This window comes from Lineus longissimus, chromosome 15 (genome assembly GCF_910592395.1).
Source record: "Lineus longissimus chromosome 15, tnLinLong1.2, whole genome shotgun sequence".
Taxonomy (NCBI): domain Eukaryota; kingdom Metazoa; phylum Nemertea; class Pilidiophora; order Heteronemertea; family Lineidae; genus Lineus; species Lineus longissimus.
The window spans coordinates 7,523,695-7,542,191 of NC_088322.1; the positions used below are offsets into that span (position 1 = coordinate 7,523,695).

The window sequence follows — 18,497 nt, forward strand, 5'->3', positions numbered from 1 at the left end:
CTGAAAACATCCAAAATGAGTGGGAGAGGGGATTAAATATCTCACCAAAATCTGATATTTCTGAAACGCTTTACAAAAGTGCAGAACTTTTCAAACAGTATCATGCTCTGATACATTTAAGTAAAAGTCACTGACACTAATCGTGTGTTCTTTTTATTTCAACAACCATTCCGACTGATCCCATCCTTTAAAAATCGGCAACTGCACGAGCTGAATTTTAGTAAGGAGGCATTTTCATAATCTGTCAACAAGCAAAAATACAGAAAGTATCTGTCTTTGGATAAGATACTTAAGTAAGGAGCATCAGACGTTTTTCAAATGTCGAGGGAACCAAATTGGGTAATTTACTTGAGTAAATTGCTTAGCAGACTACCAAATTGGTCCCAGTGGCCTGCTTGGAATTAGTTCTAACATCCATGATGGAGATACAAGGGATATGATATTGATTATCAAGATGATAGGATGTCGGATTCAGCAGCAAAACCTGACATATTGCTGAAAGTACGGTGCACACGAGAAGCTTATTCATTTCAAAAAGTGATGATAACCCTTTCTGCTTCTGCAGGGTTTAGACAACCTGGCCCGCATCTGGGATGTACCAGCAGCCTGGTTCTAACTTTGCTCAGGAAAAATTTCATTGTAAAATAGCTATTTACATTGTCAGATTACCAAATTAAAATAGGTTTAACATTTCGCATGAAATATTTTAGCATTGACCTACTTTCAAGACCGCAAATTTAGAAGTCTAAAATTTCTTATATGCGACGTTATTTTCAGGTGTACACAACCTAAGGGCGAGCCCATGGCCTGTGGTCATTTCAATGAGCCATGTATTTCAGCCGAGCGCCAGGCCCTTGAGTATCTTGTTTTTTTGTGCAACCAACCTGGAACTTAAAGAGACTGTGCTGAACAAAAGAATTATGGAAAAATTTGGCAGTATGGATTAGTGCGGGCCAGTAGTATGAAACGCACGAATTCAAGACATGCAAGGTGCAGTAGCAGTGGGCAGTAGGGTTAAATCAAGGGGTTAAAGACTTACTTTCCAGATGATACTTGAAGGATGAAGCTTCAAGAGTTGTGACTTCGGGGCAGGTGTTGCTCAACTCTTGCCAGCATCCTTATCGATTTCTCCTTGTTCTGTGCCCATCAATATCTGTAACTGCCATGGTTGAGTCACCCTCTGAGTATAGACCAGAGTCACAGGGTCATAAATTGATCGGCGAGGTATCGGGCCCGGTGTTGTGTCGATTAGATTTTATTTGCAGTGATATCTCTTGGTCTAGTTTTTGTACATCAACCCCTGCAATATAAATTCCATCTGCTCGCCACAGTAATTTTGTTCGAAATGTGTCACATCCCTTAACCTCAAAGCATTTTTGCTCGAATCCTGTGCCCTTTAAATGTGTACCGATTTTTCAGATTAGAGTAATTTCTTCAATCCCAGTTCCAAAAGTCTGTCTGAGGGCAAATTTAGGGGCATACGTTTTGTGATTTTGAAACACAAGCTACAAATGCAGTGTGAAGAAATTACGGTGTTTTCTACTATAAAAAAAACACTATGAGCTTGAAATGTTGTGTGGAGGAATCATGTTGTTTTCTACTATGAAAAACACTATGAGCTTGAAATGTTGTGTGGAGAAATTATGTTGTTTTCTACTATGAAACACTATGAGCCACAAAATTAGGTTGTTTTTTTACCATAAAATACTATGAGCTCCAAGTAGAGTGTGGAGAAATTACATCTACTATTGCAGGTCTGATTGAGTTGATTCCAGTCAGTCTGTTTCTGATGTTATCAATTCCTCTGAGCGCAACACGTCATCCCGTCTCATATGCTCCAGGCATCTTTTTCTCCCTGGGGAGGTATCAGATTTGAATGATTCTGAATATATTTACATTTGAAGATGTCTTGTTCTACTGTAGATGTATCAGAGTTAAAAAATCTTGGGTTTTTTGCAGATTAGAATAGAAAGACCTCCTTAAATACACCTTCTGAGAATTGTATATGTTTCCTGAGTTTGGGGGAGGGAGTCATGTGCTTGAAGGTATATAGCTCATGGTGCAAAGTCGGGGAGTGCATGTGTTCTTGCCTGGGAGACTGAGTGCACTAAGGATATCTTAATGGATGGGGCCCTGTTTGCCATGATATCAATTGTTTTTTTGGTGCCGTGTCACATCAAATGTTATAAAAAATTGATGCGGACTGGTATGAAGTGCAAACAAAATTTGACCTGTTTTCCTCAAATTAGTAAGATGTTTGTTCCCAGGTTCTTGCAGTGGCCCCTTTAATTAACCCATGTAAACCAAACAAAATCGTGAAACACCTGCAGGCAACAGTCATCTGCTCGTAAAATTACCGTTGCCGTAATATTTGTAACGCAGCATAATCAAACCTAGTATGCGCTCCAGCAGCGGAGTTATTGTGTCATTGAGTCAGCTGGGCTCAGGAATGATGTATCGAGGATGTGCCCACGAATCAAATACGTTTAATTCGAGGACGATTTTGCTATCGGGACTTTCAGGAATTAGTTGCGTGATGTGGGTGATTTTCGGAGGATTTAATTTTGATGGAATTCTATTGATTCTTCGATTGGTGCATTAATTTGTGTTATTGTAAATTCAAATGGGGGATTGAAGTGATTTGGAAAGGATTCATGCTGGCAGGTTTCTTCGAGTGCCATTTCTAAAGTTTTAAATTATGTAATAAGTGTTTGCTTTTTTATGATATTTGACAAATATGAGTTAGTTTGGAATCTATTGCAACTACGCGTTTCGTCCAAACAAATTTTATGTGATGTTTTCAAAACTATCATAAGTTAAGTTCCTGTCTAATCCAACACCAACTGCATGCATGTTATGTCGTAAACTCTTAGGTCGAAAATCCAGAGAAGGTTCTTAGATCTTATTCAGTTTTGGGAATGTTCATGTGCATTCGTTACAAGGTTGTCGATTTCTTAGTTACGATCGTAACTTTATTAGTATACATGTATTAATAATTCTTGGAGGCAAAGTAAAACGCATCAGTTTTCCAACTACCCTATTCACTTGTTGATTATCAACCACCTCAAGCGCAGATACTGGATTTAGAAAAAGAAGAGGTGCCCTGGGAGCTTTACTCTCAAAATCATGGTCAATTTCAAAGATTTCTTCAAAATTTCATGGTCAGTTTCGAAGATTTTTCTAAAATAAGAGTGGGCGTGCAACAGATGCACCCTGTTGAAGCCACCCCTGCACCTAATAGTGTCTTAATGAATTATTAGCACTGGAACATCACTATTGCAGAATTTGGCCCTCAGTCCCAAGTTGGCTTTTCCGGCACAAGAGGTTAAAAGAAGGTGTTCTACGAAGTTTTAAAAGTTAACTAAAACTTGTGATTGGAATACCTGGTTCAGAGCCAGAGATAAAGGGGTTAAATTAGAGATTGTAGAACTGTCCAGGGGCCTTTTAGACTTCCTCCAGGTGGTCTATTGGAAAATTATTAAATCCCGATATATGAGCTGAGTTTGGCCCTGGGGGACGTCATATTACTTAAAGATTTTCAATGAAGAGTAGGGTCTTGAATGCTTTTGAAATCTGAGTCAGTTTTGTCAATACTTTGGTGTATTCTTCACCTTTTAGAGAAGTCACAGTTGCTATTGAATATTTTTATGGCTTTTGAGCATCCTCTTGCAAACAGGGCCTACAACAAGACTTCTCCTTACGCATGTTTCTGGGGGAGTAAGTATGTATCGAGTGTGAGAGGGGCTGAACATCAATGTTACTTTGATGTTAACTTATCCCCTTCTACCCCGGCCGGGGCAGAGGTCAGACACAACTCCTCTCCACTTCCTTCTGTCTTGGGCCGCTTTCTCCACGTCATTCTGCTCCAGTCCTGCAGACCTTTCATTTGCCTCTGTGGCTCTTCTCCAGGTTGTGCGTGGCCGGTCTGCCCCTACTTCTTTTTCCCTGGGGTTGGTTGCTCTCTCCGGGAGATCTTCTAGAGGTTGAGCCTAGTCTGCCCCTGCTTCTTTTTCCCTTGGGTTGGTTGAAATCTCGGGGAGATCTTCTCGAGTTTGTGCTAGGACTGCCCCTGCTTCTTTTCCCTGGGGATTCCATCTCAAGGAGTGGCATTCAATACTCAAACAGGCACCCCCTAGAAGTCGTTAAGAGAAACGAAAAAGGGTTTTCGATTTCCCTGAATTACATCTCTGAGATGCATATTTGAATCGGCTGAAAAAAAATGTTGAGATTTCTTAAAAATCGTTACGTTTACCTTTTGATTTCAAGCAAAGCAGCAACCAATCACAAAAATTGATCAAGTAGAAACAAATTGCAGAAATCAAGGTGCAAAATGAAACTTTTCTGTCAAATGTTATCCCCTCGATATCACATTTCATCCAAAGCAACATGTTTCGAACAAAACTACCCAACACAACGAAAACAACTGACGGACTCAAAACAAGAAAATCTCAAAAGGAAAAGAAACATTATTCCATTATTGAAAGATTCACTTGATATTGCTGGCGGGTTCTGCCATATCTCATTAATTTGTTCAGTTTCTCATGTCAGGCTAGTACACCGCTCGATTTCCAATTTTAGATTGAGAAACATTTTCTCTTGAAATGTCTTGAGTAGAGTTTAATGATTTAACTCATTTTGCCAGGGTTAGAGGGGTATTTGTTATAAATTGTATTTTAGATTGAGAAATGTTTTTTCTTGAAACGTGCTGCGTAGGTTTAATCTGATTAGAAAAATAAAAAGTATTAATCATTTTCTCCTTAGAACTCTAACAAAATTGTGAATAATAAAGTGCTCGCATTTGTTCGTTCAGTTATTGATAATCAGGAAGATCACTGATTGAGTTGATAGAGCACTATGTTCATAATCAGGAGATGGTGGGTTCAACTCTTGGAAGGATCCCTACTGCCAATGTCCCTATGCCTTTGTGAGCAAATTTCTGTTTCCTTGAGCAAGACACCCAACCCCACATTGCCTTTCTCCACCAAGGAATATAGACTGACACCAGCACAGACCACTGAATCAAGGGCCAGGGGTTAAAACAATCTAAATTGTCCTTAAATTAGAAGGAGAAGGAATCCACAGAGGTTCTGTATAGAACAGAATGGTAAGAAACCTCAGAATTTTCATCCTTTCATAGGTTTGTCCCCTGTACTTAAATGTGCTGCACAATGTACAGGGCGATCTTGTGAAGTGAACTTTCTTACCTGTGGATTCCTTGCTCCCCCTTCTACCTAAACCTTTTTAGCTCAGCTGACAAAGTCAGCGGAGCTAGTAGTATAGCTGTTCAAATGGTGTCCGTCCTGCAATCCATCCATCTAGGGACCCATCTGTGGACAAAATTGGACATTTCTGACCGGGAAGACCTAGCCACTTCGTTGACGGTGCTAAATTAGGAGTTGCCCAAGGTGAACTCAAAAAACGAAAAATCAGCGCGATCCGACCTGTATTAAGAGAATGAGGTCATTTCGCGTTTAGATTTCTTTCCCTTTTTACCTCGGTCCACAGAGCAAATATTGTTTTCAAATGTGGCTGAATATTTTTAAATATTTTTTCATTTTTTACATTTAATGGAATTAATATAGTTTTAGCCGCCAGTTGGCGCTGCAGGCACATTGCCTGAATTTTGGCGATTTCAAATTTGGCGGTGGCTAAACTTTTTGCAAGCAGTGCCGCTGATTGGCCGATCGATAGAAGAGATGCCACCATTTAAAAATGGCGGTAGTCGCTGCTTCAATGAAGATGAGTGAACTTTCTCATGTTCAATCGGTTGATACTCTTTTAATCAACATGACCATGTACCTGAAATTTGTTTAGGTACTGAAAAGAGTCTATATAATTCAGATTTATCAATAGTTTTTTATAATATTGCGGAAATTTTGTGCACAAATTAGCGAAAGTTGGTGCTCGTCTCGTGTCATTTTAGAGCGAGAAATTTGTTTCCGTCGATCTCTACCACTGAAAAATCGCTTGCATAGCTTCGAATTTTTGTGAAAATAAGTATCTGAACTTGGTTTCAAATAGTCTAGAGAGTTACCTTTGTGGTGATACATATGGTATGTGATAAATATTTGTGGAATTTGTGAAATTCGGTTTTCAAACGTGCCGATGATGCAAGCGATCTCGCGTGAATTTTGCAAGTCCTGATATGTCGACAGGGTGTCAAAAATCACTCGCCTAAATTCAATTCAAAGATCGAAAATGATATCTGAACTTAGTTTCAAATAGCCAACGCAATTATCATTTCGGTGATATATAATGCATGCATGTAATAATTGATTAATCTGCCTAAAACGCGCAATTAAAATGGCGAAAGATCGTGATTACTGATAAACACTCTGGTGGCGGTCGCACTAAATAACGACCGGTAGGGCCCGGCGCGTGGCGGAGAAAAAAAGGTAGCGCCCGGAGGTTGAAACGGGATTTTTATGCACTTTTAACTGTATATATATGTTGTTTAGATGTATTTCTAACAGTTCTGTAACTTTTATGACCAAGCTTGCACCCAAAGTTGGTAAAATTGATGCTTGTTTATGGACTGCGCTAGCGACCGGAGAATTCGCCGTCGGCCATTTTGGGACGGTCCCTGAGTTGTTGCGGTTGGCAATTTTGCAACAAATCTCGCCATTTACGTTTGTTTACAATTATTTTGAAAGTCACATTGTCATTATGACATCGTAGTATGAATTCCACTGCAGTTTCGTTACGCAGCAATGCTCATGTTTTTGGTTGGCAATCCTGTACTGTCTGTACACTGCGCTGTGCATGCATGGCTGTACTGTAGGCTGTAAAAAAGACAAAAACGATAGCCTAGCCCTATAGGACAGGCTTAGAGTATAACTCAACAGGCCCTCATGATTCATTTGATGGACACCTTATTTGATAGTACCTCATCATTAAGTCCACTAGATCCTGTTCTGTCACATGTCGTAGACGATAGACCAGGGCCGTATTTAACTTTTTTGTCCAGGGGGGGCAGTGGGATAGATCGCCGAAGGCGAGCCGGATGCGCCGCAGGCGCATCCGAAAGGGGGGGTCTGGGGGCCCTCCCCCAGAAAAATTTGAAAATAAAAGGTCTGAAATGGCATTTTCCTGGCATTTGGAAGTGTGAATCAATAGTATTTTTACTCTAAAAAAGGGCCACTTGGCACTTTTATGAAGACTAGGGTCAGGGCACTGGACTGGTCAGATTATAAGGGTTGCACCCGAGTTGATAACATCTGCTATCCATATGCTGCTATCATGCTGGTAAAGCTATGGCTAAGATTAGTTTGTCTTTTTATTACTGTCTGAAAATTTTTTTTTCAACATTTATTGCCGGCACAGGGGGGGCAGCTGCCCCCCCTGCCCCCCCTCTAAATACGGCCCTGTAGACAATTTTCAAAATGTAGTACACCACCCGCTCATCTTTAAGCCCAACTTGGCTCACATCAGTCATCATGTGGGCACGGTTAGCTGTTGAGTGTTATGGTTCAGTCTGTGAGACTAATTTAAAGAGGTTACACTTTTATTTTGAATTGGAAAACAACCCCCAGGACTGACTTTTCACTGAGTGATAAGTGTGCCCTTCGAAGGTTAAGTCTCTTTCTGGATTTGCTTCCATAGATGCTTTGTTCAGGATATCATCTGACCGATGCCTGATCAAGCACTGACTGTATCCGGTGGTGTACATTTCCCCGTCTATGTCACCCTTTTTTATTCAGTCAGTGTTAATTTCTCTTCTCTTTTTTTACAGATTAACTGTTGTTGGTTATTGCAAGAGGAGTCGTTGGCACATTTCAAGTCCAGGAAAGCACTTGCTGTTCCCACATTCAGAGTAAGGTGTGCTTACTCGTTTTACTGCTTTCCATTCCTGGAGAGCGTTATCAAATATCTGCCGCAAGGCAACAAATATCTGCCGCAAGGCGCTTCAAATATCTGCCGAAAGGCATCAAATATCTGCCGCACCAATAAAGTTCATTTTGTTAACCAACTCTTTATCTTCTTTTCTTCACATACAAAAAAGACCGTCCCAAACATTTGGCTGCATTCACTTCATCAATGTCCAGAGAACAGTCGGTTCATTTGACCATTGTAAAGCACCAGGCCCCACCTCACAAAATACACTGTAATAATTATGTACCTTGTGTCCATGTGCATGTTATTAGTTCCACCTACGCTGCATGAAGACAAGGACTCCACTCTTTGACGTCACCACACAACTCCTTGACGTCATCACACACCCCACTACTGCAACGGCAATAGAAATGACTTTACGTCATAATACCAGGGTGACGTCAACTCAGTACTTCAGCATGCACTGATATAGCAAGAAGGTCTTTCGCATCAGCACTTCTGCGTGCTAGACGTTATAGCTTCACGCTGCCTCATAATAACGGTACCGATACACACTTGGCCCTTGCCTTCACCTATCCATTTCAGCTGAGCGCCAGGCCCTTGGGCCTCTTGTTACAATGTTTCCATCCCTTAGACTGACCCTTGATTCAGTGACCTGTGGTATGAGGATGGTGTGGGAAGTTTTCCTGCATTGGACCAGCATCCTTTCCTTGAGGAGTGATACTCCTAGCAGCTTAATGCTACAGAAACCAAGATGAGACATTGGGTAGTTTGGGAAAAGCACAGTAAACTTCATCTCCCTCGTCAGTACGCAGTGCATTATTCAACAGAAACAGTGTTTCTCCATCACATTCACGAGTAGGTGATAACTGCTTGAGACATCTGACAAGGATGAAGTATGCAAATATACTTATTGCTCTTCGTCAAGAATCTTGCAGCTGATTATATTGACATTAGGAATCATCCCCAGTATCTCGACAGACATGATATACCTGGAGATCATTACTCACTAGTCATTAACCCTTTCGGCTTGACATCGTGCAAATTCGTTTAGACTACATGTATCTGCTATGGCGCGGCCCAACGGCAAAGATGTCACTATCTTTATCCAAACATCCTGAGTGACACCTATGGCCCCAGAAAATCATTTTTTCATGTTTTTTTGAAAATTCATTTCCTGTTTTTTGTTTTTTGAAAATGCTGTGAATAAATGCTCTAAACCCAGAAGACACCTTGAAATCCTTTTTCTGAATTTGAATATACCAAATTCCTGTCTGATTATTACACTAAGCGATCCCAATGCACCGTGACTAATACAGCATGGAACCTTATACTGGCAGAGAGAATGTGCTTGAATATTATGTCTGCTTTGGAGAATGAGCTGCGGAGATAGGCAATGATTTCCTCGCAAGCTCGCGATGGCCATCTCCCTGGCTAATTATGATACCAAAGGCTGCCCAACCACAGCAGCACCAAACGAACAATCACAAAACTAGTGAATGCACTAACTTTTGGTTTGTCTAAGAGCATCGTAGTCACCCCCTCTCAAAATGATGTGGCTGGCAAGCTTGAGATCTTGCCTTGGGGTGCTGTCAAGATAGCATCTCTATGTAAACATAATCAGGAATGGGGCAACCAGTGCCTGCCAAATTGTGCCCCCATTTGCATCTTTGAGTAAGTTATCGGCAGTCCAGTCATATTATGGATATCGGGCAGCTTTTAGCCTGAGGGCACTTCTCTCTTGAACGGCCTCTTTTTCTTCTTCTGCTTTCGCTCTGCACTAGAGGTTTTATTCTTCAGGATTAAACCCAACTGGCGCCTAACTGTAGAGGCACTTAAAAAATGGTATTTAAGTGCCTCTACAGTAAGGCACCAGTTGGGTTTATTGGCCTCATGACTCTGTCTTGGGCCAGAGATAGTGCCCGTTGGTCTGATAAATATGGCAATATGGGGAAAATATAATCTGAAGTGACGGCGAGGAGCCTTCAACAACTGTGGCTACGATTGTCAAGAGCCTCCCACAGCAGATGATACCAACAATATTAATAAACATTCAGTTCCAAAGGGTATTTGGTGATAAACCTTGGCTCTAGGGCTTGGATGCAGAGATAGTATAAATATGATTGTGCTTGTCTAGAGGGTCCCACTGAGAAGGAAATGAATCATATCAATTTGTAATACAGTTTCAAGGCGATGTTGGCCATATTTTATATTGATTCTGGAGAAAGTACGTGCCAGGACCATATTTTCATAGTAGCCTTCTGTGGTGCATGGGAAGCATTGCTGTTGGCAATGATTTCACAGTGCCTTAAGCCGAATAAGTACACTGACGCACGGCCTTCGATGTCCGTCACTCAACCCAACTCAATCTGGACGCTAGCGTAAACAAATGGACTTGTTTGTGTCCAGATTTTGAGCATGAGTCAGAGTTTGGATTCAAAAAGTGGGGAGGAATTTGCACCTCATGGGCATTTCCCTCAACCCGCCACTGTTGGTGGTGTTTTGACCTGGAGTCAGATTCCATGAATCGCAAAGCTCTGTCATGGGGCTCTACTCTCTCAACAAACCTAACCTTTAGAAGGTCACCCCGGAATGACCTGTCAAGGGTGAGCAATCGACCAACACTATCCCCGAGGCCCCCTTGATTGACATGCACCTCAAACCACTTCCACCAAACGGAAACATAATTAACAAGTCAATTTAGCGTAATCTAGGCATGACGGTGGACACACGGACAAATCTGACGGACGGTGCTCAAACTCATCACATACCTGATTGACATCAAAGAAAATTACCTCCAAACAATGGTGAGGTCTCAGCCAGAGTGGTTTCGTGAAATCCTCTGGAAATGCCAATTATTGACCGCGAGTTCTCGCGCAGATATGAGTTTTTTGCAGCCCGTTTTTTTCTATTCACCGAGGTTCTTCTCGTGGGTTCATTTGATGCCTTCTTTCGTTTTCGTTGGTTCTTTCGATCGAAATCCATGTTGAGGCTGCATGTTTGACGGAAGAGTCTGCGAAAATAAATGGCCTGCAAAAATGTGGCGGTTTACAGAACTGCAAGAGTATCTTTTGCTAATTCAGACTGTAAAGTGTCATATGAAAGATTACATTTTGCGTTTTCTAGGAGACATTGCCAAAAATTTCAATGCGAATTCCTTATAAAATAGTCTACAGATATGATAGAGTGACTGCACAGAAGAGAAATAGGTGAACAGGTCACTCCCTTATTAGTATTCTCAAGACATTTCCCAAAGGTGTTGAATTGATATTTATCTAGAAGTTCACGACCTTGTCATAAGTTGTAACCAATCTACCCTACTTATCTGATAACCTGCGATATTGTCGCGGGAAAACCGCGCCGGAAATTAATTATGTACAGAGCGAGAAGCCTCCCGTTGGGTACCTCGGCTCCCATGATGCACTTTCAGTGTCAATAGTAAATGGCAGTTAATATGGCATGTTATGATCTTGGTAAACTTTCACGGTTATGTAGGTTAACCATTTGCCCAACAGAATTGTCATTTCGGTGCGGTTATGTAATCATCAATGTTCTTAATTCATATTTCAAGACAACTGGAGGATCTCAGCTTAAATATATCAAATAATTTGTCCTGGCACTTTATACGCTGGTATTTATGCTATCACTCACACTACCTATGCTGGCACTCACATTGATTCTTTACTGGTACTCACCCTGTAACTCAAGCTGGTACTTATGCTGGTACTCACGCTGGTACTTATGCTGACACTCACATTGACACTCACGCTGAAACTTTACTGGCACTCACACTGGTACTCTTACTGGTACTTTACTGGTGCTCATGCTGGTGCTTTACTGGCACTTACACTTGTACTCTTGCTGGTACTTTACTGGTACTCACATGGCACTCATGGTACCTCCAGTGGCAGGCACCTGGATCATACGATGATCTGAATCTGGGCTCGAGTTTTCCTGCTCCCTGCGAGTGCACCAAGCAACCTCATTTGGCAAAATCAGCAGATCTCTTCAACAGTTCCAATCTTGGAGAAACCATTACGGCTAAGACTTTTACAGAGCAATATTATGTAATTGCTCTCAGTGATTGAAGGTCCCCGTGACCTTGGATTGACTCTCGTTCATTTGCATAAAAGCCTAATCAATCCCCAGTGTCTTAGATTGGTCATTCGTATTCTGCTCTCATCCGCATTGTGTCTAATTGTCATCGGTTGTCTCACTCTGATTTGTCACAGTTGCGGGGCCTGGTGATGTTCGATTCAGTGCTAAATGTATTCCTCTGGTGTGAATAGTTTCAATGCACTGTGAGAGAGAGGAGATCCCTATTACTGACCTTGTGTAAATTAATCTGACCTGCATGGCTCATGTCTATAGTCTCCTTTGCCAATGTAACCCACATCCCTGAACTGCATATCTATATTTTTCTGTCAGCCAGCTACCGCTGATGTAATCGTGTTTCAAGCTAAACTGCCGACCAGTCTTTTATCTTGACCATGTCTTCCATGCACTCCAGGAAAAGCATAAAAACTAACTCTAATGGACCAAAGTTCCTTTGGGAATGGTTTTTCCATAAACAGCCTTCAGCAAGAGATGAGATGATATTGATCTTGGGAAGTGCTGTCAGAAACACCAATTTTAGAGAAAAAAACTTGTACCGAGTTGAATAGGTGTTAAAATATTCATGAATATTTTATCATGCTGTGGTGCGACCCACTCTCCATTAGCATTCCTACGTTTGTCAGTTGTGACTTTTAAGAACGGCTGGTCCACCCACCTACGAAAAGTAGCTATCGATTTCCTACTAGAAGTTTACTAATAAACAGCCATGTAGTTCTCATCTTACCAATACTGTGAATACTGGTGAGAGTCTGAATTACAAGCTAAGAGGAAGGAGGCTTCGTTCCGAGGATCACCTTGACGATAACGAGGGTTGGCCATACAAAATGGGAACCTTATAACCTTTACTCAATTGAGGTGAATTGGACTTGGCTGACTTAGATTATACATGTATATTGTTAATTCTTCACAAGTTAAAATTGGCTTGGATTTGGAATATAAATCTTCTTCAAACTCAATCAATGGCAGTCAAAGTGGAGAAGATACAAGGAACTGGAACCTCTGTTAAAAATATCATTTCAAGGGCTGTGAAAAGTCAGGAGTTTTAGTTCCTTGAGAAGCCATGCCAGTTCATCTAAAAGTAAAATCCTGGGATCTCCCCGGGATCAAACCTGGGCCATATCGCATGGTAGCCATCAGCCACTAAGCTATGAGGCTTCTCAGCTTCAAGTCTGAAAACCAGGTTCAGGGTTAAGGGAGCAGACCTTCTCTATTAGCCACCTTAAGAAGTCTGTAAGATGCTTTACCAACATCTTGATAAGAGCATCAGTTTCAAGATCTCCCCAATGGAATATGCCATCCTTTCACAATGGTAATCTAATATTCCACTGGTCTTTCAGCCGGTAATTTCATTGGCAAACATGTGAATGGGGAGTTGTGGACACCGAGGGGAATGCCTGCTGCGCTGCTTATTTCGAGAAGGTGTTTGGCTGCTCCTCACTCTTTAGGGGTCCGTTACCTATTTGGTCATGATACCTAACTCTTTTGGGAGGAGTTCGCATTGATCAGCTGAAAACTGAAAACCATTTTTAGGGTTCAGATGGGTACAGTAAACCTTCTGTGATGGCTAAATGTGACAGCCTCATTAGAAGATGCCCAGCCATGCAATATCTTGGATAGGAAAATCAGCTTCCAGGTCGGCCTCAATGGACTACGCCATCCTTTCACGATGGTATTCCAATATTCCAGTGGTCTTTCCACCAGTAATTACATTGATGAGCACACGGATGGGGAGTTGTGGCCAAAGAGGGAATACCTTGATGTGTTGCCTCTTTGGTGAAGGTGTTTGCTTCTTGCCACTCTTTAGAGATACCTCTGTTGCTAAAAGTCTTTGAAGCACAACATTCTTTATGGCAAGGGAAAAGAGCTTATTGTTAGCTCAGACTCTTTGACAGTATCTCAATGGGAAAACAGTCTCTCGCACACTCTTTAATTTAAAGGTACCTGTGGCATCTCCTAACTCTTCGGTGAAATTTGGAAAAAGGTTTCAGCGTTCAGATGGTTTCAGTAAACTTTCTCTTTGGCAAATGTGAAAAATCATTAAAAGAAGATGGTCGGCAAGCATCTTTGAAAGTAAATTTATTGATCTTTCCCAAAAGAATTCACGATCCGATACTCCGATATTCTCTGACATTCCAGTGGTCTTTCTGTGGGTAATTACATTGGCCAACACACAAATGGTGGGTTATAACTGCCAAGGGAATGCTTCTTGCTTCTACTTCTGAGCTGGTCTTTCTTCTCTGCATTTTCTTGCTAAAATGTATTCACAAACAGATTTCTTTAGGGAATGAGTCGAGAGCATGTCAGTTAGCACAAAACTTTGACAATATTTCAAGAAGGACAGGGACAGTTTGAATTGGCATTCGGCCAGTATGGATCCTCTTTTTTTTTTTTTTTCTTACAAAGAGTTTATTCGGTTTATATTGTACATGTATTTTACAGTTAAAAGCCGAAGGCTTAAACTACTGAAAAATAAAAATATATGCAAATAAGTTTATGAAGATACGAATAGTGACATAAGTTTTTTAAAGATAATTTGAAGAGATATACAGATATATAATTGAGAAACATGTGAAGTTGATATGTAGTGAATTTCGCAAAAAAGAGAAAAAAAAAGGATAGATAGTTTGGAAAGTGCAGGGGGGCGGGGGTGCAAGAGTTAGTAACGATCATACGAGTTTGGGGTTGGCGGAAACGGAAAAGAGGGGGGGGGGTCAGATATTTTTCTTTGAGTTAGATTGGAAAACGATTTGTGGATGAAATGAATTTTAGGGTTGATTTGATAAGGAGAGCATTTTCGAGGTTGGAGAAAGATGGATGGCCGTTGAGAAGGATGTTTGAGTTTAGAGTTGCATTATGGATGTGTGTTATTTGGAGGGTATTGGCGATTAGGGAGTTGCGTTGGTTTTCGTACTTAGGACAGTCGAGAAGAAAGTGTGAAGAGGTTTCTGGAACATGCATTGGGCACATGAGGCAAGTGGGGGTTTCCGAAACGTGGTTTAGGTATAGGTCAGATGTTAGTCCGCTGCAGTTGTTTCGCATACGTGTGAGAATGATGTTAAGTGGGCGAGGGCCGATGTCTAGCCAGGAGGGGATTGGTTTGATAGAGAATTCTGGCAGTTTGGTTAGGGAGTATTTGTAAGAGTTTAGAGTTGGTTTCGCACGTATAGAAAGGTCGAGAGCATTCCAGTCACGGATTGTAGAAGGGAAGAAGCTTGAGTAGAGGCTATTTGTGCGGCAAAGGAAAGGTGTTATATTGTTGTTTGTAGCTAAACGTGTGTTATGGTAGTGACTATCGACGGTTAGTTCTGGGATGAGGTCTTTGAGGTAGGTTGGTGCAAGTCCGTTTAAAATTTTGTAGAACATTACGAGGCGATGGAATTTCCTGCGCTTTTCGAGTGGTAGAAGGCCAGATTCTCTGTAAAGGTCGCGGTGGTGAGAGCTGATTGTTAATCCTGTTATACATCGCATTGCATTGATTTGAGTTTTTTCCAGTTTTGCTGCTAAGTTCTGGGGGAGTCCGTCCCATACTATGTCTGGATCCTCTTTTAATTCTTTTGAAGCACTGGCTGACTCGTCCTGAATTTCTAGTTTTCCTTCTCTTCCCAGGAAAGCTTTACTCCCCTTAATAGCTGCATCACTGGCCTTAGTTTCATTTTCACTTGGTCCTGTAACGGAGTCGGATTGATTACCATTCCTTCAACTGGTCACTTCTGATGGGTGGTCACCAATTGAAGACAATAACACAATAAATGGAACATACCCTGTTTCTTTTATTAAGATATTACATGTATATTATTTAGCAGGTCTTCTCCTGACTGGTGACTTTATGTGTTCCTTGCTTGACTTCCTCAAAAGATCCCTCTCTCCTCTAAATGTGGTCCACTGAAACCTGGGTTATATACTCGTCCATAAAAGAGACAGTCAATGATAATATCTGGGACAGATGACTTGGTATGTTTGGGTCACTAATGGCTGGAGCCCTATTTCCACAAGGTACTCACCTGGCTATAAAGATACTTACTCCGTTGAGTAATAGGAAACAAGTACAGTCCCTATATAGGAGTGGGATGCACAAGGAGAAGCACTATCACATCGCCTTGTATGTGGAGTCGATTTACCAACTGATCCTTTCTTACTGCTAAATCAGTATAGATGACTCGTACTTCCATTTTCCTATATCTCTGCCACGGCCAATATGCAAATGGAGAAGAACTGTCAGAAGAGTCGCAACACCATCTCAGATTTAACAATAATCAGACACAGTGTCCCTTTTCAGATCAACGTGTATCCCCTTTATGTGCAATTCGTGTCGGCGCCAGATACGCAAATCCCAAGACATGCCACAAATATTGATCAAAAGCGGCGAAAAGGACAACCAGGAGTAATTTGAACCTCAAAACATCACATCAGGATTTTCAACTTCAAAGGAGACAATATGTTGTTTCTCTCAGCACACCGTATTTGTTAGAGACCTTTTAAGGTTTCCCATCCCTGGGATTTAATGCTTTTCTTTTGGTTTCCATTGATTCTTGTAACTCTATGATGATAAAAATGACAATACTCTTGTGTAAAGAGTCAGTGAAAATGTATAATGGTACTGTTCATTGTTAAGAACAAGCTCTTTGCATCATTGGCTGGTGGGTACTTTGAAAAGGGGGCGTTGTGAGACCTGATTGGCACTCATGACCGGCAGCTGTAATTTCGGAAAAAGCCGGAGTGGACTGTGGTGAAACGGTTGTCAATTTAAGCTGCATTTGTGTTGTAATCCATAAGTAGGTTAAAGAACGTATCGCCTTCTCAATGAAATTCCCCTTTATTTCCCTCTCCTCAGTCGGTATCAGAAAGAGCATGAATGAACCGGTCGCAAATTGCACCACGACTAATTACTATGGAATTCCTCAAGACGAGTTTCTGAAAAAAAGGTTACTTAATCAGCAGTAATTTTCACTGGGAACAGTTTCTACTTGTATGCCTGCCTATATCAGCAGTTTTTCTCTCTCTAGATGTGCCTTCAATAACAGATGCCAATCCATGACTGCGACATCGAATCACGCATCCTATCCCGCAAGCACCAGAAATTACAACAGCTGCTTATTTCACAATCTTTTTTCCTGCTACACCACTACAAATCACCGATACTTCCCAAGCACACTGAATTATCCCAAAAGATAAGAATGAATTTTTCAGTAGCGCCAATCAGAAACGTCATCTCAAGTTGCCACTGGTAAGAAACCTGGACTTCATCGCCAACCAAAATGTTTTCGTGTAAAACCTTATTTCTGAAGATAAATTTTTTTCGAAAGCGCCCATCAGAAACCACATCTCGTGTTACAATCCAATAAGAAATTCTTTACCAGATCGGAAATGAAAAGGTTCCGGATGTCGTACAAATGACCTAAGCTTTGGAAGAAAAACTGTAATCACAGTAAAAGGTTTGCTAGATGCCTATCAGATATTACATGTCTCGGTGCTTATCAGAAAGAAATAGTGGACTGCATTAGATATGTTATGGCTAACATAGAAATCACTGATACTTTTCTGATGGAGAAAGTGGCAGTTCATTGTCTGATACTTCCCACTCTACAATTTACAATTGGATCAGCTGACTTTCCATAACCTAACCAACCCCTACCCCCCCCCCCCCCACTGGAAGTCAACCTTCCAGTAAAAAGGAAGGTTGATCTTCAGGTTAAGAGCTCAGTGCCCAAACCATCACTCCTCTGACCTCCCTCATGTCATCAGACTCCTCTGTGTACAAGATTGTAAGATTATGTTTACGGTACCATATTCTTAGAGAACTGTCCCTTGATGATATAAAAAAACGTACACAAAGACATGTTAGAGCAGTCAAAGGGCACTTTGATGGAATCTAGCCGAGCATAATAACACCCCTCTTCAAAGTAACATAAGCTTTGAACATTTGTTGCATGGCAGATTTGTCTATTATGTTAAATTCTATAACTGTATCAGTTTGGTCAAATATTGAAAAAAAATAAATAGATTTTGAAAATTTCTGATTGTGTCAATATGGAATATAAATTCCCACAATGCCGTTGTGTAGACACAAATACTATAAATACCAAGTTTCAGCAAATTTTATTATTTCATTGCCATGTTGTCTGGTACTTACGGACAAGCATCTAGTCTTGCTAGTACCATTATAGTGTTGCCCTCTCAGAAAGAGGCATTTTGAAGAGTCTCTTGGCCATGAGCTCATGGTCCCTGGCCATATTTCATTGACGCATGTATTCCAGCTTGGGCCTCTTGTTTTTCTCCCGCGTAAACACAATCGTCTCATTATCAACAGAAACAACTCTAGCCAGAATTCGCCAAAATGCAAGATTCTGTGATAAACTCTCGCTGTCTCAGATATCATCAATCAGGGTCCAAATATGGCTTCTGATTCTTGGCGTTTATGATAGGTTGGTTAATGACGACAGACAGACCCGCCGACTTTGATTCATTACGACTACAAACTCGTGTGATTTTATCATTGCGACATCAATCAAAGTATTGATTTGTCGTGTAACTTATTCTTCCCAGGATGC

At 41.1% G+C, this 18,497-nt stretch overlaps 1 protein-coding gene across 7 annotated transcripts in view; it reads left to right on the plus strand.

Annotated features, from left to right (window-relative positions):
• The window catches only part of LOC135500029 (MAGUK p55 subfamily member 7-like), an 83,646-nt gene that overhangs the window by 38,472 nt on the left and 26,677 nt on the right, over positions 1-18,497 (plus strand). The window contains exon 1 of one of the 7 annotated variants that reach the window (XM_064791182.1): positions 2,444-2,700. The exons of 5 other annotated variants lie outside the window; for them this stretch is intronic. The gene's annotated coding sequence lies outside the window, so the exon portion shown is untranslated. Of the gene's footprint in view, positions 1-2,443; positions 2,701-18,497 lie in introns of those variants that run through there. One more of the 7 variants, XM_064791183.1, reaches the window with a different exon arrangement.